The sequence below is a fragment of the Oncorhynchus kisutch genome, linkage group LG29 (assembly GCF_002021735.2).
Source record: "Oncorhynchus kisutch isolate 150728-3 linkage group LG29, Okis_V2, whole genome shotgun sequence".
NCBI classification, from domain to species: Eukaryota; Metazoa; Chordata; class Actinopteri; order Salmoniformes; family Salmonidae; genus Oncorhynchus; species Oncorhynchus kisutch.
In genome coordinates, this window is record NC_034202.2 from 9,368,523 (window position 1) to 9,394,012 (window position 25,490).

Below are 25,490 nucleotides of genomic sequence, written 5' to 3' on the forward strand. Positions count from 1 at the left end.
AAAGAGCCGTTCATTTGGCTCCCTGATTTGCATAGGCCTACAGCTAGGCTATAGGCTACTGCTTTTTGAACGATTATCTGTAGATACGTTATAAAAAACATTGTCGGAAGATGGTAATTCCTCATTGCAGGAGCAAAAGGTCCAAGTGACGAGAGAGCCTCATTATGGTCCACACTTTATTTTTGCATTGTGTAGAAAAACAACACCAGCGAGCTAATTTCGTCAGTTAAACATGTATTTGAACTCACAGTTTAGACATCTGCTATTTTTCATGGTTTTTCATACATGTTTCAGCACTACTGAACGAAGAGCTGTTTGGGAGCCATCTGAACGGCTCTTTTAGGTGAATGGAGCCAACATTTCCGGTTCATCGAAAAAAGACATGGGATGCAGTCCAAAAGACACACTCTATCCCCTCTGCCCTCAAATTAAGTGGACACTTCTGGTGACGTTTCATGACGTCTGACGAGTATACACTTAAGGGGCGAGGGAGGAAGGAATTAATTTTAAATGGACCACTGTTGGCCGGAATTTCGTCACTCCTTCATCCCGCGATGATTGCCCCCCAACCCAACCCCTCTTTTTACCCAGCTGCTACTCTGTTTATCATATATGTATAGTCACTTTAACTATACATTCATGTACATACTACCTAAATCAGCCTGACTAACCGGTGTCTGTATGTAGCCGCGCTACTTTTATAGCCTCCTAACTGTATATAGCCTGTCTTTTTACTGTTGTTTTATTTCTTTACTTACCTATTCACCTAATACCTTTTTTGCACTATTGGTTAGAACCTGTAAGTAAGCATTTCACAAATAAACTTTGATTTGATTTGATTGTGTTTTCAGACACCAGTAGCTTGTGGGTGCTTTATATGCGCTACAGTCAATTATGAGTGCATGTCTATGTAACGGATGTGAAACGGCTAGCTAGTTAGCGGTGGTGCACGCTAAACAGCGTTTCAATCGGTGACGTCACTTGCTCTGAGACCTTGACGTAGTGGTTCCCCTTGCTCTGCAAGAGCCGCGGCTTTTGTGGAGCGATGGGTAACGATGCTTCGTGGGTGACTGGTATGGGCGAGGGGACGGTTTAAAGTTATACTGTTACATCTACTTACATTAAATATATAATTATTCATTTACGTCTACTGTATGATCGCTAGCAAATTAATGAGCTAACTAACGTTAGCCTGCCTAGCTGGAACTTCTGAAGAAGGAACATTTTTTATTTACAATTTCCAAAAGATAACCAAACAAAAACATATTTACATTTTATGAGAAGTCTTTGTGCCATCATGTGCATTAGTAGCACACTTCCTAACTTATTTGCAGTCATTTTTATTTACACTTGTATGTTGACTTCTCCCTTGATGTTGTTTTTAAGTTTTCACTGACCTTTCTTAGAGGATGTACAATCATCGCGAATTGAATTATGGGGAGTTTCAGGCCCCGGAGTGAACATAATTGTACAATTGCAGAGCCGACTAAAAACGAGGGCCGAGGGGCTTAAATTGCAAACTTCCCTTGCTTGGCTAATCATTTGGACCGCCCTCCAAGATGGCCACTGGATTTCCCCAAGGGCATAAGGCGAGGGTAAGTAGATGTGGGTGTGTCTTTTAAGTGTTTGGACCACTGCCTTGGAATTCCCATGCTGCAACCTGGACTCAGGTATAGATGTAACATAGTAAACGTAAATCCAGGACTTGCAAATTAGTAAAATATCTCATGTTTTGTATGGTATGTATTAATTGGTCAATCTCCATCATCCATTTCACATGATATGTTACAAATTACAATTTGTATGATATGTGAAGAATTGTCATTTGTACAATATGTTAAGAAATCAGAAAAAGGTATATATGTTACGAATTCCAATTTGTTGTGTCTAACATTAACTAGGTAGCGAACGCTAACGTTCGCTAGGTAGCTAACCGTAGCTAGGCTAGGGTTAAGGTTAGGAGTTAGGTTAGGGGAAGGGTTAGCTAATGCTAAGTACTGTAGTTGCAAAGTAGGTCAAAAGTAGTAAGAAGTTGCAAAGTTGCTAATTCGGCAAAATGCTAAAGTTGTCCATGATGAGCTTCAAACATGCAACCTTTGGGTTACTAGATGTTCGCGTTATACGCTTAACCATCCACCCTGACCAACCACCGTAGTTTCATTTTTGCCCTAACTAACCTTCTGTCTAATGTAACCATAACATACTGTACTAATTTGAGGGTCTTGGATTTGCTTTTACTATGTTTCGTCTACTCTATGAGACCAGGCTGCATCCCTAGTATGAGCCGCTCCAGGTCTCAAAACTCTTAAAGAGAAACTGCCCCTAAAAAGTAACTAAGTGCCCAAATTGACTACAAAGTTTAAATAGGATAATTTGACATGAAGTCAGTCTCATCTGAAAAGGAGTTTGGAACCTCAGTGAGTCACAACGAGTAAATTAAGGTTGCGTTTTAATTACAAATATGTCAACAAATCATGCCCCCTTTTGGCAAGAGCCATGCGCAAATCAAATTGAGGAGGGGGATTATTTGAAATGCTCTTTGAGGAGGTATGGTTTCAAGTGTCTTTTGAAGATGGGCAAGGACTTCTGCTGTTCCTAGTTGATGCGAGCTTCAACTGGAAGCCAGTGGAATGTGCAGAGTAGTGGGGTGACATTAGAGAACTTGGGAACGTTTAACTTATCTAACGACGTCAGATAACGTTATTGCTGCTTATGTAGCTAGGTACCTAACTGATTAGGCAAGGCAAGCTAGGTAACGTTTTAGGTAATGTTAGCATAGCTAGCTAGCTAACTACCTCATTACAATTTAGGTCGTATAGCTCAAACAAGTGTATTGTCTATACCGCTGGTTATGTAACGTTATTATTGATAATGCTGCGGGTTGGGTCAGTGGTCTTCTCGCTGGCGGTTCGTATGTGTGTCAGCGGTAGCTCCTCGCATCCTCCCAGTGCGATCCTTTCTAATGTGTCCTCTGCTTTCTAGAGTGAGCTAGTGATTGGTCGTTCGCGAATTAACGACTCGTTTTGACATTATCTTTTTGGTGAACGTCGGGAACCAAATCGCATGTGTGAAAGAGCCGTTCATTTGAACGATTATCTGTAGATACGTTATAAAAACATTGTCGCAAGATGGTAAATCCTCATTGCAGGAACAAAAGGTCCAAGTGACGAGAGAGCCTCATTATGGTCCACACTTTATTTTTGCATTGTGTAGAAAAACAACACCAGCGAGCTAATTTCGTCAGTTAAAAATGTATTTGAACTCACAGTTTAGACATCTGCTATTTTTCATGGTTTTTCATACATGTTTCAGCACTACTGAACGAAGAGCTGTTTGGGAGCCATCTGAACGGCTCTTTTAGGTGAATGGAGCCAACATTTCCGGTTCATCGAAAAAAGACATGGGTTACGGTCCAAACACTTAAAAGACACACCCTATCCCCTCAGCCCTCAAATTAAGTAGATACTTCTGATGACATATCATGACGTCTGACGAGTATGTACTTGCAGGGCGAGAGAGAACAAAAACATATTTACATTTCATGATAGGAGTTTGTGCCATCATTTGCATTAGTAGCACACTTTCGAACTTATTTGCATTCATTTTTATTTACACTTGTATGTTGACTTCTCCCTTGATGTTGTTTTTTAAAGTTTTCACTGACTTTTCTTTGCAGATGTACAATTGTCGCGAATTGAATTATGGGGAGTTCTAGGCCCCAGAGTGAACATAATTGTACAATTGCAGAGCCGACTAAAAACGAGGGCTGAGGGGCTTACGTTGCAAACTTCCCTTGCTTGGCTAATCATTTGGACCACCCTCCAAGATGGCCACTGTATTTCCCCAAGGGCATAAGGCGAGGGTAAGTGGATGTGGGTGTGTCTTTTAAGTGTTTGGACCGCTTGCCTTGGAATTCCCATGCTGCAACCTGGACTCAGGTGTAGATGTAACATAGTAAACGTAAATCCGGGACATGCCAATTTGTAAAATATCTAATGTTTCGTATGGTATGTATTCATTTGTCAATCTCCATCATCCATTTCGTATGATATGTTACAAATTACAATTTGTACAATATGTTACGAAATCGAAAAAACATATATATATTACGAATTCCAATTTGTTTTAGCTAACATTAACTAGGTGGCTAACCGTAGCTAGGCTAAGGTTTATGGTTAGCGTTAGGAGTTAGGTTAGGGGAAGGGTTAGCTAATGCTAAGTAGCTGCAAAGTCGGTAAAAAGTAGTAAGAAGTTGCAAAGTTGCTAATTGGGCAAAATGCTAAAGTTGTCTATGATGAGCTTCAAACATGCAACCTTTGGGTTACTAGATCTTCGTGTTATACGCTTACCCATCCACCCTGACCAACCACCATACTTTCATTTTTGCCTTAACTAACCTTCTGTCGTATGCAACCATACCAAACATAACATGTTGTACTCATTTGAGGGTCTTAGATTTGCGTTTACTATGTTTTGTCTACTCTATGAGACCAGGCTGCATCACTAGTATGAACTGCTTCTGGTCTCAAAGCTCTTAAAGAGCGACTGCCCCTAAAAAGTAACTAATCCCTATGAAAACAGCCTAGCGACTGCCCCTAAAATGTAACTAATCCCTTTGAAAACAGCCTATGTGTCATCAAAATGAGTCAGAAACATTTATTATAGTGCCAAAATTGACTACAAAGTGTAAATAGGATAATTTGACACAGTCAGTCTCAGGTGTTTGGAACCTCAGTGAGTCACAACGAGTAAATTAAGGTTGGGTTTGAATTACAATTATGTCAACAAATCATGCCCCCCTTTGCAAGCTCCATGCGCAAATCAATTTGAGGAGGGGGATTATTTAAAATACTCTTTGAAGAGGTATGGTTTCAAGTGTTTTCTGAAGCTGGGCAGGGACTTCTGCTGTCCTAGTTGATGTGAGCTTCAACTGGAAGCCAGTGGGGGGACATTAGAGAACTTGGGAACGTTTAACTTATCTAACAACGTTAGATAACGTTATTGCTGCTTGTGTAGCTAGGTGCCTAACTTTTGATAAGACAAGGCAGGCTAGCTAACATTAGCTAATATGGCAGGCTAGATAACGTTTTTAGCTAATGTTAGCATAGCTAGCTAGCTAGTTAGATAACTACCTCATTACAATTTTGGTCGTATAGCTGATCCAAGTGTATTGTCTATACTGCTGGTTATGTAACGTTATTATTTGATAATGGTAGTGAGGCAGGCGCTAACGTTAGCTTACAAGTCAGATTTGAAGGTTAGTTCGTTGCTCATACAAGTGTATTCTTTATTGTCTAGGGGAAAACTAAATAATGGATGCAGCTATGGTAATAGCTAATGCAACAAACCATAACTGCATCAACCTGCCTGAATCTAATTCAATCTGGAGCTTCTTCTTGGATGAGGTTTAATGGCAGTTGGCATCCAATAAATGTTGCATTACCGCCACCTACTAGACACCCATATACTTTGCTTGCAAATAAATAAAAATAAACAAATACCCTACCATCTAACCCTACACTCACTAAAAACCCACCACCCTACTCTGCTGTTTAAATTGATCTAGTCCTACCTCAGGCCAACAACCTGAAAGGATGGGACACTGCCACACCACACACTCTAACTCTTCTGACATCAAGTCTCGTACACCCAAATACCTCTCTGCAGCTGCCACCACAACCTCAACTTTCTTGCAATTTATTGCAGTACAGTTGATAACCATTGCTATACACGCTAAAAATACAGTCTTTCTGAAGCATATATCACTTGATGGCCTATCCCTCTGTACTGGTACAGATCCACTTCTCACACCACTCCTCTCAGGATCCCTCCCCCTTGACCTATATTCCTCTACTTTCTTCACTACCTCAGCATATGACAATTTTTACACTATTCAATCCCTGGAAACCTCAATCTGCATCTCTCGCACCGGACATTTCTAATCCTCACACCATGCCCAAACCAGATGCGTGCGCCATCATGCGCAAATAGATTTTGTCCCCGCCCCCACACCAAACGAGATCACGACACGCAGGATGAAATATCAAAACAAACTCTGAACCAATTATATTAATTTGGGGCAGGTCGAAAAGCATTAAACATTTATGCAATTTAGTTAGCTTGCAGTTGCTAGCAAATTTGTCCTGGGATATAAACATTGAGTTGTTATTTTGCACAAGGTCCTCTACTAAGTCAATTAATCCGCACAAAACGGTCACCCGAATTGTTTCTAGTCTCCTCCTTCCAGGCTTTCTTCTTCTTTGGACTTTATATGGTGATTTGGAAACTAAATTTCATAATAAGGTGTATTACCACAACCGACCTCAGTTCATCTTTCAATCACCCACGTGGGTATATATATGTTCCTAAAAACCAATGAGGAGATGGAAGAGGCAGGACCTTTAGCGTGTTCTGCGTCACAAATAGAATCAACGTCTATTTTAGCGCCTGGCAACGCAGACGCTCGTTTGCGCGTGCAAAGCAGTCTGGGTGCAATGATTGAATAACATGTGACCGGTGTGGTCAGCATGTCAGCCCCATAGGCACTCCTACAATTCACACATACCACTACTTTCCCCAGTGCCAAACATTATTTTGTCTCATGCCCTTCTGCACACTTTTCAAATCTAGGAACCTCCCTCCTACACACTGCTGCCACATGCCCTAAGCTTGACACCTGTAACAACTTAATGTATTCAGCACAGAAGTTAGTACAAGATAACATATATCCTAACATCACTTTGTCAGGCAAAGACTCAATATCAAACTCAAAAGAACAGACAACTCTTCTGTTCCACCACTCATGCCACCCTGTCTGAGTCACACCAAATGACAAGCATCACAAACACCTGGACCCACTGTTCCCCGGGCGGCGATGATGTCGATTAAGGCAGCACTCCGCACCTCTCTGATTCAGAGGGGTTGCGTTAAGTGCAGAAGACACATTTCAGTTGAATGCATTCAGTTGTACAACTGACTAGGTATCCCCGTTTACCTTTCCCCTTCAGTCGGTCAACTTTCACATTTACCACTACCCCAGTAATCACTCCTTTCAATGGAGCCCTTTTCTTGAGAGCAAAACAATTCAAATCTCTTGTCCCCCTTTGTTTAACACGGAGTGCCTGCTCCCCCTTACCCAATCTGGCAGTACAGTCAGTCTACATCTGTAAAGCATGGAATTAGTTTCCACTAGTTACCACAGCCAAAAAGTCCAAATTGGCTATATCGTAAAAATGAATGAAAACATACATTTGCTTTTTGGTCTTAATTTAAGGTTGGATTTGGGCATAAAGTTTGCAGTGTGGTTAGGGTTAGGGTTTAAAATCACATTTTAAGAAGATCAATTGTAGAAATTGTTGCTGTCGTAACTAGTGACTAGCTAGCATTAGCTTGACCCGAGTTACTGCCCCGATGACACAGATGGCTTCATCAACAATGGTAATGTGTGTTATGTGAACTTGTATTAAAAAATACCAATTTTGATCAACTAGTAGATTAATTACCCAGCCAAGCAGGTCCAAATAGGAGAGTCATTTTGGTTGTGAAGTGCATTAACAAAAAGCTTTGTCCTTTCTTTATAACAGAATGCAATTTACCGCTGTCTATTGTATCACCTTGTCACATGCCTTCCCAGTTAATAATACCTCATAAGATGAGGAAGTGCTTTCTTTATGAGGATTGCCTGCTGCAGTGGTTCGAGAGATGTCCAGCTAGCAGGCCGAACATGCAACATAGAGAAGACCAGCAAGGGGAGGCTCAGCTTCACGCAGACATGCCCTCGCTGTGAGCATTCCTGTAAATGGAACAGGGGTAAAAATTTAATCAGGTTGGTGACATTTGACCGGGTTAAAGGTCAAAACAGTTTCACCTTCATAACCTAGCCTGGTGGAAACAGGCTTATAGCTGTGTTAACCATTCTATTTCACTTCAGATATCAAATCAAATGAAGTTTTATTAGTCACATGTGCCTAATACAACACCTTATAGTGAAATGCTTACTTACAAGACCCTAACCAACAATGCAGTTTAAAAAATATTAATAAGAATAAGAAATAAAACTAACAGGTAGATAAAGAGCAGCAGTAAAATATCAATAGCAAGACTATATACAGGGGGTACTGGTACAGAGTCAATGTTCGGAGGCACCGGTTAGTCAAGGTAATTGAGGTAATATGTACATGAAGGTAGAGTTATTAAAGTGACTATGCATAGATAATAAAAGACTTGCAGCAGTGTAAAAGAGGGGGGCAATGCAGCAGTGTAAAAGAGGGGGGGGGCAATGCAAATAGTCTGGGTAGCCATTTGATTAGATGTTCAGAAGTCTTATGGCTTGGGGGTAGAAGCTGTTTAGAAGCTTCTTGGACCTAGACTTGGCGCTCCGGTACTGCTTGTCGTGCGGTATCAGAGAGAACAGTCTATGGCAGGAAGCTTGGCCCCAGTGATGTACTGGGCCGAACGCACTACCCTCTGTAGTGCCTTGCAGTCTGAGGCCGAGCAGTTGCCATACCAGGCAGTGATGCAACCAGTCAGGATGCTCTCAATGTTGCAGCTGTAGAACCTTTTGAGGATCACAACTCTTCTCAGTCTCCTGAGGGGGAATAGGTTTTTTCAAGCCCTTTTCACAACTGTCTTGGTGTGCTTGGACCATGTCAGTTTGTTGGTGATGTGAACACCAAGGAACTTGACGCTCTCAACCTACTCCACTACTGCCCCGTCGATGAGAATGTGGTGTGCTCGGTCCTGCTTTTCCTGTACTCCACTATCATCTCCTTTGTCTTGATTACGCTGAGGTTGTTGTCCTGGCACCACAGGACCAGGTCTCTGACCTCCTCCATATAGGCTGTCTTGTCATTGTCGGTGATCAGGCCTACCAATGTTGTGTCATCGGCAAACTTAATGATGGTGTTGGAGTCATGCCTGGCCATGCAGTCATGAGTGAACAGGGAGTTCAGGAGGGGACGGAGCACGCAACCCTGAGGGGCCCCTGTGTTGAGGATCAGCGTGGTGGATGTGTTGTTACCTACCCTTACCACCTAGGAATGGCCCGTCAGGAAGTTCCAGGATCCAGTTGCAGAGGGAGGTGTTTTGTCCCAGGGTCCTTAGCTTATTGATGAGCTTTGAGGGCACTATGGTGTTGAACGCTGAGCTGTTGTCAATGAATAGAATTCTCACATAGGTGTTCCTTTTGTCCAGGTGGGAAAGGGCAGTGTGGAGTGCAATGGAGATTGCATAATTTGTGCATCTGTTGGGGCGGTATGCAAATTGGAGTGGGTCTAGGGTTTCTGGGATAATGGTGTTGATATGAGCCATGACCAGCATTTCAAAGCACCTCATGGCTACAGACGTGGCTCTGTATTGTCTTTTTGGGGGGATAAATTACTGTATTGTCTTCAAGATTGATAAGGTAAGTAAATACATGTATTATTCTCATAAATGTAGCCCATACAGTCATTCTTTGTAACAATTAATCTTCCATTGCTTTAATATGTTCTTATGGCTGAGATCCCACTAACGGGATTGATATGACAACAGCCAGTAAAAGTGCAGGGCACCAAATTCAAACAACAGAAATCTCATAATAAAATTCCTCAAACATACAAGTATTTTACACTATTTTAAATATACACTTCTTGTTAATCCCACCACAGTGTCCGATTTCAAATAGGCTTTACAGCGAAAGCACCACAAAGGATTATGTTAGGTCAGAGCCACGACACAGAAAAACACAGCCATTTTTCCAGCCAAAGAGAGGAGTCACAAAAAACAGAAATAGAGATAAATTAATCACTAACCTTTGATCTTCATCAGATGACACTCATAGGACTTCATGTTACACAATACATGTATGTTTTGTTCTATAAAGTTCATATTTATATTATAAAAATATCAGTATACATTGGAGCATTATGTTCAGTAGTTCCAAAAACATCCAGTGATTTTGCAGAGAGCCACATCAATTTACAGAAATCCTCATCATAAATTCTGATGAAAATACAAGTGTTACACATGGAACTTTAGATAAACTTCTTTCATGTAACCGCTGTGTCAGATAAAAAAAAAAAAGCTTTACTGAAAAAGCACACCATGCAATAATCTGAGTTCAGCGCTCAGAGACCAAAACAAGCCAAACAGATATCCACCATGTTGTGTAGTCAAAAGAAGTGAAAAATAGCATTATTAATATTCACTTACCTTTGAAGATCTTCATCAGAATGCACTCCCAGGAATCCCAGTTCCACAATAAATGTTTGATTTGTTCTATAAAGGTCATAATTTATGTCCAAATACCTCCTTTGACTAGCGCGTTGAACCCAGGAATCCAAATTCATGATGCACGAGCAGACGAAAAGTAAAAAAGTTCCATTACAGTCCGTAGAAACATGTCAAATGAAGTATTGAATCAATCTTTAGGATGTTTTTAACATAAATCTTCAATAATGTTCCAACCGGAGAATTCCTTTGTCTATAGAAATGCAACGGAACACAAGCTAACTTTCACGTGACCGCGCATGGTCAGCTCATGGCACTCTGCGAGACCTCTGACTCATTCCCTTCTCATTCCCCCCTCATTCACAGTAGAAGCCTCCAACAAGGTTCTAAACACTGTTGACATCTAGTGGAAGCCTTAGGAAGTGCAATATGACCAATATCCCACTGTATCTTCAATAGGGAATGAGTTGAAAAACTACAAACTTCAGATTTCCCACTTCCTGGTTGGATTTTTCCAGGTCTTTGCCTGCCATATGAGTTCTGTTATACTCACATACATTTTTCAAACAGTTTTAGAAACTTCAGAGGGGTTTCTATCCAAATATACTAATAATATGCATATTTTAGCTTCTGGGACTGAGTAGCAGGCAGTTTACTCTGGGCACCTTATTCATCCAAGCTACTCAATACTGCCCCCATCCATAAGAAGTTTAAAAAACTAGTAGCTAGCTCATCCTGATTAAAAATCTGTATATATTGCAGAAAAATCAGTATACATACAAACAGACACTGATAACATATGCTAGGGGGTACAACAAATGACAGATTATACAAAGACCTTAGAAAACACATTGTTTTAACAGCTTTCTTATTAGTAGAATGGTATTGATGTACTGCTCGACTTCCTTATAGAAAACACGGAGAGTGGTTTTTTTATTAGTGAATTTACATTTATGTAAAATAGTTTTTCTTTATCCTTATTATAGTTAAGGAAACCGAGCAGCACATTCTCCCATTACAAACAAAAGTCCACCAAGAATATTAACGATTATAAAACTGTGATTTTTATCCTTTTTTTCTGGATGCTCAACACAAAAAGTATAGTTATGTGAATGTCTTTTTTAAAAGTTTCTTTAGGTAATGATTCACAGGGTAATACTTATGGATCATTCTGAAAGAGACCCCTTTGACCTTGTTAACAAGCAGGTATTTGTGTGGTAATAACCAGACTTTTTTCCAACATATATTATTGACAAATGTATTCCAGTAAGTTGTGACATAAGGAATGGATACAATATCCCTTTGAAATAAAGCACGGTCTAGATCTGTTGTTCTGAGGGAGCAAGGAGAAACACATTTTTCCTATTGGTGAGTCAACTGGATTAAGTTAGGGTAGGTCAAGAAGGTGAGGTCTGGCCACACCTCTAAACAACATGAGAGTTCCAGATGGAATGGCATCAAAGACGAGGGCGAACTCTCTAGGTGTAACAGAGATATTGTAACGAGATAAAAATTCCTCATAATTAAGTAACAATCCTTCTGCATTAAAAAGTTGACTCACCAGCAGGATATGATTACTGAACCAGTTCTTGAAAAATAAAGGCTTGTTTCTATACAAAAGATCCTTATTGTTCCAAATGAAATACCTATGCAGGGATTTTTTTCTCTCAATATATGAACGACCACGCTAAGACTACTTGTCTATGAAAAGCAGATCATTTAGAATTTGATCAATGCTAAAAAAGAAACCTCTCACTGTCAACTACGTTTATTTTCAGCAAACTGAACATGTGTAAATATTTGTATGAACATAAAAAGATTCAACAACAGAGACATAAACTGAACAAGTTCCACAGACGTGACTAACAGAAATGGAATAATGTGTTCCTGAACAAGGGATGAGGGGTCACAATCAAAAGTAACAGTCAGTATCTGGTGTAGCCACCAGTTGCATTAAGTACTGCAGTGCATCTCCTTCTCATGGACTGCACCAGATTTGCTAGTTCTTGCTGTGAGATGAGATATTGACAAATCTTCCACCAAGGCACCTGCAAGCTCCCGGACATTTCTGGGGGGAATGACCCAAGTCCTCACGAGTCCTCCGATCCAACAGGTCCCAGACGTGCTCAATGGGATTGAGATCCGGGCTCTTCGCTGGCCACGGCAGAACACTGACATTCTTGTCTTGCAGGAAATTACGCACAGAATGAACAGTTTGGTTGGTTGCATTGTCATGCTGGAGGGTCATGTCAGGATGAGCCTGCAGGAAGGGTACCACATGAGGGAGAAGGATGTCTTCCCTGTAACGCACAGTTTTGACAACGAGCTCAGTCCGATGATGCTGTGACACACTGTCCTAGACCATGATGGACCCTCCACCTCCAAATCAATCCCGCTCCAGAGTACAGGCCTCGGTGTAATGCTCATTCCTTCGACGATAAATGTGAATCCGACCATCACCCCTGGTGAGACAAAACCGCATTTGTCAGTGAAAAGCACTTTTTGCCAGTATTGTCTGGTCCAGCGACGGTGGGTTTGTGCCCATAGGAGACGTTGTTGTCGGTGATGTCTGGTGAGGACATGCCTTACAACAGGCCTACAAGCCCTCAATCCAGCCTCTCTCAGCCTATTGTGGACAGTCTGAGCACTGATGGAGGGATTGTACCTGGTTTAACTCGGGCAGTTGTTGTTGCCATCCTGTACCTGTATCGAAGGTGTGTTGTTCAGATGTACCAATCCTGTGCAGGTGTTTTTACACGTGGTCTGCCACTGCGAGGACGATCAGCTGTCCGTCCTGTCTCCCTGTAGCGCTGTCTTAGGCGTCTCACAGTACAGACATTGCAATTTATTGCCCTGGCCACATCTGCAGTCCTCATGCCTCCTTTCAGCATGCCTAAGGCACGTTCACACAGATGAGCAGGGACCCTGGGTATCATTATTTTGGTGTTTTTAAGAGTCAGTGGAACGGCCACTTTAGTGTCCTAAGTTTTCATAACTGTGACCTTAATTGCCTACCGTCTGAAAGCTGTTAGTGTCTTAGCGACCGTTCCACAGGTGCATGTTCATTTAATTGTTTATGGTTCATTGAACAAGCATGGGAAACAGTGTTTAAACCCTTTACAATGAAGATCTGTGAAGTTATTTGGATTTTTACGAATTATCTTTGAAAGATAGGGTTCTGAAAAAGGGACGTTTCTTTTTTTGCTGAGTTTAGTTGCCAAGTAACATAAAATTGAAGCCACCAAAACGGGAGAAGATATGAGAAGATATGAGGGATGAAATTCCAAATTGAAGTTGGATTCTTTAAGAAATGTTGAGCACAATTTATCTTAACAGTATTTTGTTTCATAAAAGACCTCCAACAGAAAGGGGGCTAAATGTTGAGAAAAAGTTTTGTAAAACCATCAGTCCCAGGAGACATATTATTTAAGGGGTTCACTAGAATAAATCATCTCTTCAACTACAATAGGGTCATCACACTGTTCCCTCTCAGCCTCTCCAATTGATATTGGTTAGAAGTTAGATATTCATTTGGGATCATCTGTGATGAGACCATTAATATTTCATTGTTGAATTGTATTGTATTATTTTTAGAGTGGTATTTTTCTAACCTGAAAAAACAAGACATTTTGTTGAACCTCCTCTAGCCACTTCCTTCATAGATCTGACAAAGGCTCGCTCTGCTTTCAGTTTATACACATCGTCCAATTTGTTTTGCAGCTCAAACAGAACAGATTTGTCTTCCTCTGAGAGACTTTCAACAGGCTTTTGAACAAGAGAGCATCTTTGTAATTACAGTACACTTCCTTTTTCAGCTCTCCTCTTGGCAAGAATATTCCCATATTTTCTTAAGTACTTTCCAACCTCATATTTAAAAAGCTCCCAGTTATTACTGTCTGAATTGTCATGTATATCTTTGATCCAGAAGTGTGTCATTCAATTGTTTATCTCCATCTTGACCAACTCATGTTTTAATATAGAGCTATTAAGCTTCCAGTATGATGCTCTGCCAAGGTCATTATCAGAGATAAAACATTTAGTGTCTATATAAATAGCTTTATGATCAGTAAGGGGAATGGCAAGGATGTTAACAGAAATATGATGTTTATCAAAGCATTTAGACACCAGCCAAAAATCTATGCGTGATTGTCTGGAGCATGCCTTATTACTCCAAGTGAAAGACTTGTCATTAGGAATCTTTGCTCTCCAAATATCTATAATATCAAACCTTTCCATAAACTGCGCTTTTCCAATGATTCAAGTAACTGATCATTTTCAAGTTTGGAATTGTACCCAGAAATGTTGCTAATAATAATAATGATATTGTTACAGTTGATAATAAGACAAAGAAAGTGACCAAAAGGGTCACCGTACTTCCATTTAAATTATTCTTTAGAGTGATCACTCCAGCAGAGCGTTCAGAACCCTGAGAGAGCCATACATCATTTCCCCACTGAGATCTCCAGAAGTTGACGTCGGTAGAAACTGAATGAGACTCTTGAAAAAAACCATAAATATGTTTTAAGCTGATTGGCAAATAGAAATAAGGCTTTGCGCTTGACATTATTTCTTAACCCCCTAGCATTGAATGAAACTATAGACAACGACAAAGTGGAATATAGAGCAGAAAGTACTACAAGCTAAACAACAATCGCAAATCCAGTAAGAAAGAAAAGAAACCACAGATGCACACCGTATACAGTTGAAATCGGAAGTTTTACATACACCTCAGCCAAATACATTTAAACTCAGTTTTTCACAATTCCTGACATTTAATCCTAGTAAAAATTCCCTGTGTTAGGTCAGGTAGGATCACCACTTCATTTTAAGAATGTGAAATGTCAGAATAATAGTAGAGTGATTTCTTTCTTTCATCACATTCCCAGTGGGTCAGAAGTTTACATAGATGCAATTAGTGTTTGGTAGCATTGTCTTTAAATTGTTTAACTTGTGTCAAATGTTTCAGGTAGCCTTCCACAAGAATCCCACAATAAGTTGGGTGAATTTTGGCCCATTCCTCCTGACAGAGCTGGTGTAACTGAGTCAGGTTTGTAAGGCCTCCTTGCTCACACACGCTTTTTCGGTTCTGCCCACAAATGTTCTATAGGATTGACGTCAGGGCTTTGTGATGGCCACTCCAATAACTTGACTTTGTTGTCCTTAAGCCATTTTGCCACAACTTTGGAAGTATGCTTGGGGTCATTGTCCATTTGGAAGACCCACTTGCGACCAAGGTTTAACTGGCTGGTGTCTTTGATGTTGCTTCAATATATTCACATAATTTTCCCTGCCTCATTTAATTTAATTTTAATTTTACCTTTATTTAACCAGGCAAGTCAGTTAAGAACACATTCTTATTTTCAATGACGGCCTGGGAACAGTGGGTTAACTGCCTGTTCAGGGGCAGAACGACAGATTTGTACCTTGTCAGCTCGGGGGTTTGAACTCACAACCTTCCGGTTACTAGTCCAACGTACTAACCACTAGGCTACCCATGATGCCATCTATTTTGTGAAGTGCATCAGTCCCTCCTGCAGCAAAACACCCCCACAACATGATGCTGCCACCCCTGTGCTTCGCGGTTGTGATGGTGTTGTTCTGCTTGCAAGCCTCCTGCTTTTTCCTCCAAACATAATGATGGTCATTATAGCCAAACAGTTCTATTTTTGTTTCATCAGACGAGGACATTTCTCCAAAAAGTATGATCTTTGTCCCCATGTGCAGTTGCAAACCGCAGACTGGCTTTTTTAAGCTAGCTGTAGCGGAGCTTCGAGAAACTAGCGGGCCTGCTAGTGATAGTTGTAAAGGTTTTCATCCTCCTCTTTGTCTGAGGAGGAGTAAGAAGGATCAGACCAATATGCAGTGTGGTAAGTGTTTGTCATATCTTCAATAAAAACGGATCACTACATAAAACGAAACAGTTCTGTGTGGAAAACACAGATACGGAAAATAATCACCCACAACTAAAATGGGGAAAACAGGCTACCTAAGTATGATTCTCATTCAGAGACAACGAACGACACCTGCCTCTGATTGAGAACCAAACTAGACCAAACACATAAACACAACATGGAAAAAAGTACATAGACTACCCACCCCAACTCACGCCCTGACCAAACTAACACAAATACATAATAAAGGAACTAAGGTGAGAACGTGACAGTACCCCCCTCAAAGGTGCGGACTCTGGCCGCAAAACCTGAACCTATAGAGGCGGGTCTGGGTTGGCGTCTGTCCGTGGTGGCGGCTCTGGCGCGGGACTTGGACCCCACTCCACCATAGTCCCGGCCCACTTAAGTGGCGCCTTGGGAGCGGCGACCCCCCCCCCCCCGACCTCGGACCGGGGACCCTTGCCGCGGGTCTCAAATAGATGGGAGACTCCGGTAGTCCCGGAGTGAAGGGCGACTTTGGCAGCGCCGGAGTGAAGGGCGACTTTGGCAGCGCCGGAGTGACGGGCGGCTCTGGTAGCTCCTGACTGACGGGCGGCTCTGGCAGCTGCTGACTGACGGGCGGCTCTGGCAGCTCCTGACTGACGGGCGGCTCTGGCAGCTCCTGACTGACGGGCGGCTCTGGCAGCTCCTGACTGACGGGCGGCTCTGGCAGCTCCTGACTGACGGGCGGCTCTGGCAGCTCCTGACTGACGGGCGGCTCTGGCAGCTCCTGACTGACGGGCGGCTCTGGCAGCTCCTGACTGACGGGCGGCTCTGGCAGCTCCTGACTGACGGGCGGCTCTGGCAGCTCCTGACTGACGGGCGGCTCTGGCAGCTCAGGACTGACGGGCGGCTCTGGCAGCTCAGGACTGACGGGCGGCTCTGGCAGCTCAGGACAGACGGGCGGAAGACTCTGGCAGCGCTTGACAGGAGGAAGACTCTGGCAGCGCTTGACAGGAGGAAGACTCTGGCAGCGCTTGACAGGAGGAAGACTCTGGCAGCGCTTGACAGGAGGAAGACTCTGGCAGCGCTTGACAGGAGGAAGACTCTGGCAGCGCTTGACAGGAGGAAGACTCTGGCAGCGCTTGACAGGAGGAAGACTCTGGCAGCGCTTGACAGGAGGAAGACTCTGGCAGCGCTGGACAGGAGGAAGACTGGCAGCGCTGGACAGGAGGAAGACTCTGGCAGCGCTGGACAGGAGGAAGACTCTGGCAGCGCTGGACAGGAGGAAGACTCTGGCAGCGCTGGACAGGAGGAAGACTCTGGCAGCGCTGGACAGGAGGAAGACTCTGGCAGCGCTGGACAGGAGGAAGACTCTGGCAGCGCTGGACAGGAGGAAGACTCTGGCAGCGCTGGACAGGAGGAAGACTCTGGAAGCGCTGGACAGGCGGGAGCACCTGGAAGCGCTGGACAGGAGGGAGCACCTTGCGGGAGGACAAGGAGAGACAGCCTGGTGCGTGGGGCTGCCACCGGAGGCCTGGTGCGTGGAGGAGGCACCGGATGGACCGGACCGTGGAGGTGTACTGGAGGTCTTGAGCACGAGCCTGCACAACCTGTCCTGGCTGGATACTCCCTGTAGCCCGGCCAGTGCGGCGGGGTGGAACAGACCGCACTGGGCTGTGCTGGCGAACCGGGGACACTAGCGGGCACAATGCCAGATGGGGATGCCTGAGCTGAGGCCTAAACAAGACTGCACTACGAGGTGGAATTCAACATTTTATATGTTGAAGCGGTTTCTTGAGTCAAAGGACTCGTGCCTGACAAGGTCCCTTGCCATCTTTGGGGATTTCACCCGAGTGTCAGGAGCGGTTCTGAACCTTGCAAAGTCTTCCGTCAAGTTTTTCGGGAGATGGCGCGGTAGAACGGATGTGCCATGTGGGGTTATCTCTCTGTGAGGGGGCCCTGAGGATTCTCAGGGTCCATTTTGAGACCTCCGGCTCAGCGACGCTAAACTGGAACATGCGTATCGCAGTGGTACAGAGGAAGCTAGCAATATGGAAGGCTAGGTATTTGTCTTTTATGGGCAAAGTCCTGGTCCTAAAGGTGGATGTGTTGCCGTCTCTTTTGTATTTGGCGTACATCTACCCATTGCCGGCTTGTCTGAGGAGGCCTCTAGTGAGGCTTGTGTTTCAGTTCATGTGGAGTGGCAGGTGCGAGTGGGTCGCCAGGGCACACATGATCTGTCCCATCGGGGAGGGAGGTAGGGGGGTACCACATTTCCCCCTCAAGCTGGACACAATTTTTGTTTCTTTCTTGTTAACGGCGCTTGCTCACCCAGTGATACACCCGTCCGGTTACCTCCTGCGGGTGTTCTTCTCGTATCAGGCGAGAAGCGTAATGGTGTGGTCTAACACGGGTCCTCGGGCGGAACAGCTGCCGTGGCACTTTGGTCATGCGGCCAAGTGGCTGCGTGCGCACCCTGAGGTTGAAGTTGCCCGAGTAGGTTTAGATCACAGGCACCTGTATGAGGAGGTCAGAAAGGCAGGGAGTCCGGCGCCTGTAGTGGGCATCTCGGAAGTGGTCTGGGAGGGAGTGCAGGCGCGGGGTCTGGACAACAGGCTCAAGGACCTGAATTGGTTGAGCCTCCATAAGTGTTTGCCGGTACGTTCCATCATGTACCGGTATAGTTTGGTGCAATCCCCCACCTGTCCAAGATCCTCTTGTGGCAGGGAGGAGACTGTGCGCCATGTCTTTTGGGACTGTGCCTTTGCCGGAGTAGTATGGGCTAGGGCACGGGTGTTGTTAGGTTTGGTAAGGGGGGATTTTGTATTGACGTGGGCCAGGTTAGAGAGAGGTGTAGGGAGAGCGAGAGGGACGGATAGGGACAGGTTTCTGCTCTGGCTTCTCATGAGTCTCTTTAAACGGGGGCTGTGGGAAGCCAGGCAGAACATGGTGAAGACAGGGAGAGATTGGGGGGTGGAAGGGATGGTGAGGAGGGTGGGAGGAGGATGAAGAGGGAGGAGAGGAAGTGGGGGCAGCACGCTGCTCGGGAGAGGTGGAAGGGGTGTTTAGGGCTGGGTGTCATTTAGATTTCCAAGGGGATAGATTAGGGACGGGGAGATAGGGAAAGGTAGTTTGTAGGGTGACTGGGAGGGAAGATTCTCCCCTGAGGTTTTGTTTGGGGTTTTTGTTTAGTTAAATTACTTACACTCAAATAATGGTATTTTAATTTATGAAAATTATGAGTTGTAAAGAATGAATGGTATTGAAGATAATACATTATTTTTTATTTTTAAAAACCAAAAAAATAGGACTTTTTTCACGTTTCTTGTTTTGTAGATTGTTGTATTTTCATCTTTATTAAAGATGTACAAAACTAACCACGCTGCATTTTGGTCCGCCTCTCTTTCACCAGAAGAAAACCGTTACACTATCGCAAACTGTTTGACTTGAAAAAATACAAACATATATTTTTTTTAAGAGCCGTTTGGGACCCAAAAGAGACGGCTCTTTTTGGTGAGCTGAGTCGAACGAGCCGGCTCACTGAAAAGGGCCGGTAACGCCCATCACTATAATCTTGAACATGTGTCGTTCCTTCTCTATTTCTAGATGCAATCAGTTACCAGGCAAAAATACATATTGAGGCTTTCAGTAAAACTGAGGGCAGAGAAATATGTGTGCACCAGACAGGTCAAGGCTTCTTTCATGCATGGCTTTGAGAGGTAAGTTACACTAAAAAATGTTGGGTTGTTTGGATGACCCAATTGCTGGGATGCAGGCATTGGGTCAATAGTTGGATTGTTTTCTGTAAATACAGCAAGGTTTGGTTGTTGGTGCTGTGTTATCGATATTTGACTGAGCCAGTGGGTTAATTCTCAGGCTACAAACGAGTGAAATCCACCAGAATATTTGCAAGTGTTCTAGTTCTAATGTGACTGAGTGATTGACGAGTGGAAAACGGATAATGTTATTTCGACAGACTGTTTTTTGGGGGGTTGACTGAAAACCCTTGCAAATTCTATTTATGGTCATTCAGGTAAAATAGGTTGTCTTATCATAATAAGGTACCTAACTAACGTTAGCTTGAGCGTTAGCCTTGCGACCATGCTCTTAAATCTAGCTTACTGAAGTGTTGTCGTGGAATATAACAAAATCTATGTTTTTTTTGTCGGTGTTTGGCTAGCTAGCTAACTAACTATGTCAGTGTCTGTAACGGTAGCTAGCTAAGTCTGACATTTCTTCAGGACTGTCTTGGACACTGTTTCACTCGTTAGCTAAGTTAGCTGGCTAGCTAAATTAGCATAGCTAGATTTGACTTAATCTCCATCTGGGTTAATTTAACCAAGCTATTAGGCAGGCTTATCTCATCCTTGCATGGTGATTAATTGAGTTAGCTACTGTTACTGTATTGGTTTTCTGACAGTGGCAGCTTTAATCAGACTTATGAAGTTGAGGAGGATCGGTGCAATTCCTGTTAGCCTAGTGGTTAGAGCGTTGGACTAGTAACGGTTGCAAGTTCGAATCCCCGAGCTGACAAGGTACAAATCTGTCGTTCTGCCCCTGAACAAGGCAGTTAACCCACTTTTCCCAGGCCGTCATTGAAAGTAAGAATTTGTTCTTAACTGACTTGCCTAGTTAAACTCTTTTTTTTCTATATTTATCTTGAATTTGTTGTAGCCAATTTAGTCTAGCTAGCTATGTTTCTAACATTTATTTATTTATTTATATACACTGCTAAAAAAATAAAGGGAACACTAAAATAACACATCCTAGAACTGAATTAATGAAATATTCTTATTAAATACTTTTTTCTTTACATAGTTGAATGTGCTGACAACAAAATCACACACATTATCAATGGAAATCAAATTTATCAACCCATGGAGGTCTGGATTTGGAGTCACACTCAAAATTAAAATGGAAAACCACACTACAGGCTGATCCAACTTTGATGTAATGTCCTTAAAACAAGTCAAAATGAGGCTCAGTAGTGTGTGTGACGTCCACGTGCCTGTATGACCTCCCTACAACGCCTGGGCATGCTCCTGATGAGGTGGTGGATGGTCTTCTGAGGGATCTCCTCCCAGACCTGGACTAAAGCATCCGCCAACTCCTGAACAGTCTGTGGTGCAACGTGGCATTGGTGGATGGAGCGAGACATGATGTCCCAGATGTGCTCAATTGGATTAAGGTCTGGGGAACAGGCGAGCAAGTCCATAGCATTAATGCCTTCCTCTTGCAGGAACTGCTGACACACTCCAGCCACATGAAGTCTAGCATTGTCTTGCGTTAGGAGGAACCCAGGGCCAACCACACCAGCGTATGGTCTCACAAGGGGTCTGAGGATCTCATCTCGATACCTAATGGCAGTCAGGCTACCTCTGGCGAGCACATGGAGGGCTGTGCGGCCCCCCAAAGAAATGCCACCCCACACCATGACTGAGCCACCGCCAAACCGGTCATGCTGGAGGATGTTGCAGGCAGCAGAACGTTCTCCACAGCGTCTCCAGACTGTCACGTCTGTCACGTGCTCAGTGTGAACCTGCTTTCATCTGTGAAGAGCACAGGGCGCCAGTGGCGAATTTGCCAATCTTGGTGTTCTCTGGCAAATGCCAAATGTCCTGCACGGTGTTGGGCTGTAAGCACAACCCCCACCTGTGGACGCTGGGCCCTCATACCACCCTCATGGAGTCTGTTTCTGACTGTTTGAGCAGACACATGCACATTTGTGGCCTGCTGGAGGTCATTTTGCAGGGCTCTGGCAGTGCTCCTCCTTGCACAAAGGCGGAGGTAGTGGTCCTGCTGCTGGGTTGTTGCCCTCCCTCATCCTCCACATCTCCTGATGTACTGGCCTGTCTCCTGGTAGCGCCTCCATGCTCTGGACACTACGCTGACAGACACAGCAAACCTTCTTGCCACAGCTCGCATTGATGTGCCATCCTGGATGAGCTGCACTACCTGAGCCACTTGTGTGGGTTGTAAACTCCATCTCATGCTACCACTAGAGTGAAAGCACCGCCAGCATTCAAAAGTGACCAAAACATCAGCCAGGAAGCATAGGAACCGAGAAGTGGTCTGTGGTCCCCACCTGCAGAACCACTCCTTTATTGGGGGTGTCTTGCTAAATGCCTATAATTTCCACCTGTTGTCTATTCCATTTGCACAACAGCATGTGAAATTTATTGTCAATCAGTGTTGTTTCCTAAGTGGACAGTTTGATTTCACAGAAGTGTGATTGACTTGGAGTTACATTGTGTTGTTTAAGTGTTCCCTTTATTTTTTTGAGCAGTGTACTTAAATGCAGAGGTTAAGGCCAATGAATGGACAGCTTTGTAAAGATACACTTGATAAATGGAACCTGACCTCTTTGATTCCAAACTTTTGAGGATAAGTAAAACTGAGAAATTCATTTTTGAGAGTAGGGACAGATCTCATTTTCAAACACTGATTTTCATTGACCCTGTGAAAAACAGCATCTACTTCTTCAACATTGTCATCGATAGCCAATAGTGCAACGTTGATGGAGACTTGAAAGACTTAACTTCACCAGAGCCTCTTAGAACCTTGTGACTAGACACATTACATGCACAGCTACCATAGATAGTCTGGCCTTCATTTAACCATGCTTGCTTTAATGGTCATTTGTACAGATATTCTGTCACAGTGACCAACCTGACACACAACACACACATCACAGGCTGGGTAAAGTGCTTTGCTCAAGGGAACAACAGCAGTAGGTAGTATACAGCGATATTGTACTGGTTACCCTCTGGCTGGCAGATCGCTCCCCGCAGATTTCCCTGCAGGCAGCTCGGGGGATTTGAATACTGGCCTGCCTTTCTAAGCTCGAAACTACTGCTGCTCCTATACATTTAGCTCCTTCCTCACTCCATTGCCTTCCCCACTCCATTGCCTTCCCCACTCCATTGCCTTCCCCACTCCATTGCCTTCCCCACTCCATTGCCTTTGTTCAACCATTTGGCCTGGCTTCCCTCAAAGTATTTAATTTAGAAATGTTGGTAAAACTGTCCCTTAAAATCTCCACCCTAGCAGTTAAGCCTAGTGGTTAAGAGTGTTGGGCCAATAACTGATAGGTCGCTGGTTCCCAGAGGCAGCAAGGTGGAAAAATCTGCCATTCTACCCTTGAGCAAGGCAGTTAATCCCCAACAACAACTGCTCCCCGGGCGCTGAAAGATTTGTCTATTTTGAAAACTGATTGTTAAAAGGAACTTATAATTCATTGAATTCTTTCTGCTCACAACAGAGTCAAATGTGAGAGGGCAGCCCAGATGACCAAGTGACTGAACAAGATCTGGCCTGCAAACCAGGAACATGAAGGAGACCGCGATCCAGAGGGCTCAGTGGACCAGACAGAATGGAGCCAAGACAGTCGGCGAGCCATTCCAGACTCTGAAATCAGGAGGACTTCCAAGAGTTAGGTGTTAGTCAGACTAGTGATTGACTTGTGGTTGACTGCAATGGAGAAGTAATTGTTTGTCAACAAAATAACACATTTTAAGTGATATGGTGCAGAGTCTCACAAGCATTAGAAACAGCAGTGGGTGTGAATACGATGGGAACATGTGGATCTGAGCAAGTGTGATGCAAGCAAGTGTGATGTCATTAATGTTCGTGGATATGTACAGTATGTAAATGTAAAGTTGTCTATTGTTTTTGGCAATGTGTTTTTGTTTGTAAAAAAATGAAGTAAAATTAAATAGTACAAAAATTGTATTGTTTGCTTTATTACAGATTGCTCAGGACTTCTACATTTTAAACCTGGACTGCTTGAGGAAACTCACTGATCACTGGATCACAGTCTTCAAGGGCAAAAAAAACTTTGCTTCGCCAGTCCAGAGAGAAGCAGGCCAAAGATACTCTCAAAGTGCAAGTATTGTTTGAAATGACCCTGCTGTTGGTGCCTCAGATGCTAATTTCTAATCAAGTTATTCACTAAACATTCATCTCTCCAGATACACAAGGTGATGTCACTTGAAGACGTCACTTTAAGACTGCCAGTGCTCCTCCCAACATCAGTTTACAAGATAGGCAGGAAGACATTCCGACCCAGCTTCAATGAGACCAGAAAGAAAGTTTAGTGCATAGGCAGTGCATAGTGCATAGGCAAAGGGAGATTGACGAGTAAATTAGATGATGGCATTTTGTAAACATTTAATGAAAGGAACACCACTCCAAAATCTCTAACGCATATCTGCACACTCCAAGACATTAGGAAGGTTTCCATCACATTTGCGACAGATTTTCATGCGAATATTCTCAAATCTGCATTAAACAATATGCACATTTTCTCACCGGAGATGTTTCCAGCAAACACTGGACTTTTTGTGGATAAAAAGCTGTGTGTGATGACATAGTGCACGTAAATTACTTTTGCCGTTAAATGTATCACACTTCCAATGTATGCAAGTGAAATGGATTTCCATCGCATTTTCAACTGTACTGATGGGTTTTGTGACAAACTGTTGCGTACAACTCCTGAAATTTCCATCCCTAACTATAATATTTTTCAAGATAGAACTGCCAAAGGGGGCGGGATTGCAATCTACTGCAGATATAGCCTTACTATCCAGGGCTGTACCCAAACAATTCGAGCTTCTACTTTTAAAAATCCACCTTTCCAGAAACAAGTCTCTCACCGTTTCCGCTTGCTATAGACCACATTCTGCCCCCAGCTGTGCCCTGGACACCATATGGGGATTGATTGCCCCCCCCCCATCCCCCCCATCTATCTTCAGAGCTCGTGCTGCTAGGTGACGTAAACTGGGACATGCTTAACACCCCGGCCATCCTACAATCTAAGATAGATGCCCTCAATCTCACACAAATGATCAAGGAACCCACCAGGTACAACCCCAAATCTGTAAACACGGGCACCCTCCTAGATATCATCTAATTAACTTGCCCTCCAAATACACCTCTGCTGTTTTTAACCAAGATCTCAGCGATCACTGCCTCATTGCCTGCAGTCAAACGACCACCCCTCATCACTGTCAAACACTTCCTAAAACACTTCAGCGAGCAGGCCTTTCTAATCGACGTGGCCCAGGTATCCTGGAAGGATATTGACCTCATCCTGTCAGTAGAGGATGCCTGGTTATTCTTTAAAAGTGCCTTCCTCACCATCTTAAATAAGCATGCCCCATTCAAAAAATTTAGAACCAGGAAAAGATCTAGCCCTTGGTTCTCTCCATACCTGACTGCCCTTCACCAGCACAAAAACATCCTGTGGTGTTCTGCATTAGTATTGAATAGCCCCCGTGAAATGCAACTTGTAAGGGAAGTTAGGAACCAATATACACAGGCAGTTAGGGAAAGCTAAGGCTAGCTCTTTCAAGAAGAAATTTGCATCCTGTAGCACAAACTCAAAATAGTTCCGGGACACTGTAAAGT

General features: G+C 43.5%; 1 long non-coding RNA gene across 2 annotated transcripts; it reads left to right on the top strand.

Moving 5' to 3' along the window:
- The first annotated feature begins 3,355 nt into the window (after positions 1-3,355).
- Positions 3,356-23,811, top strand: LOC109874004 (uncharacterized). Of its 2 annotated transcripts, none has more exons than XR_004206121.1 (2): positions 3,356-3,862; positions 23,344-23,811. It is a non-coding gene; the product is annotated as an uncharacterized LOC109874004 (long non-coding RNA). The 2 variants fall into 2 exon arrangements; XR_004206120.1 differs by lacking the exon at positions 3,356-3,862 and adding an exon at positions 15,176-15,256.
- The last annotated feature ends 1,679 nt before the right edge of the window (positions 23,812-25,490 follow it).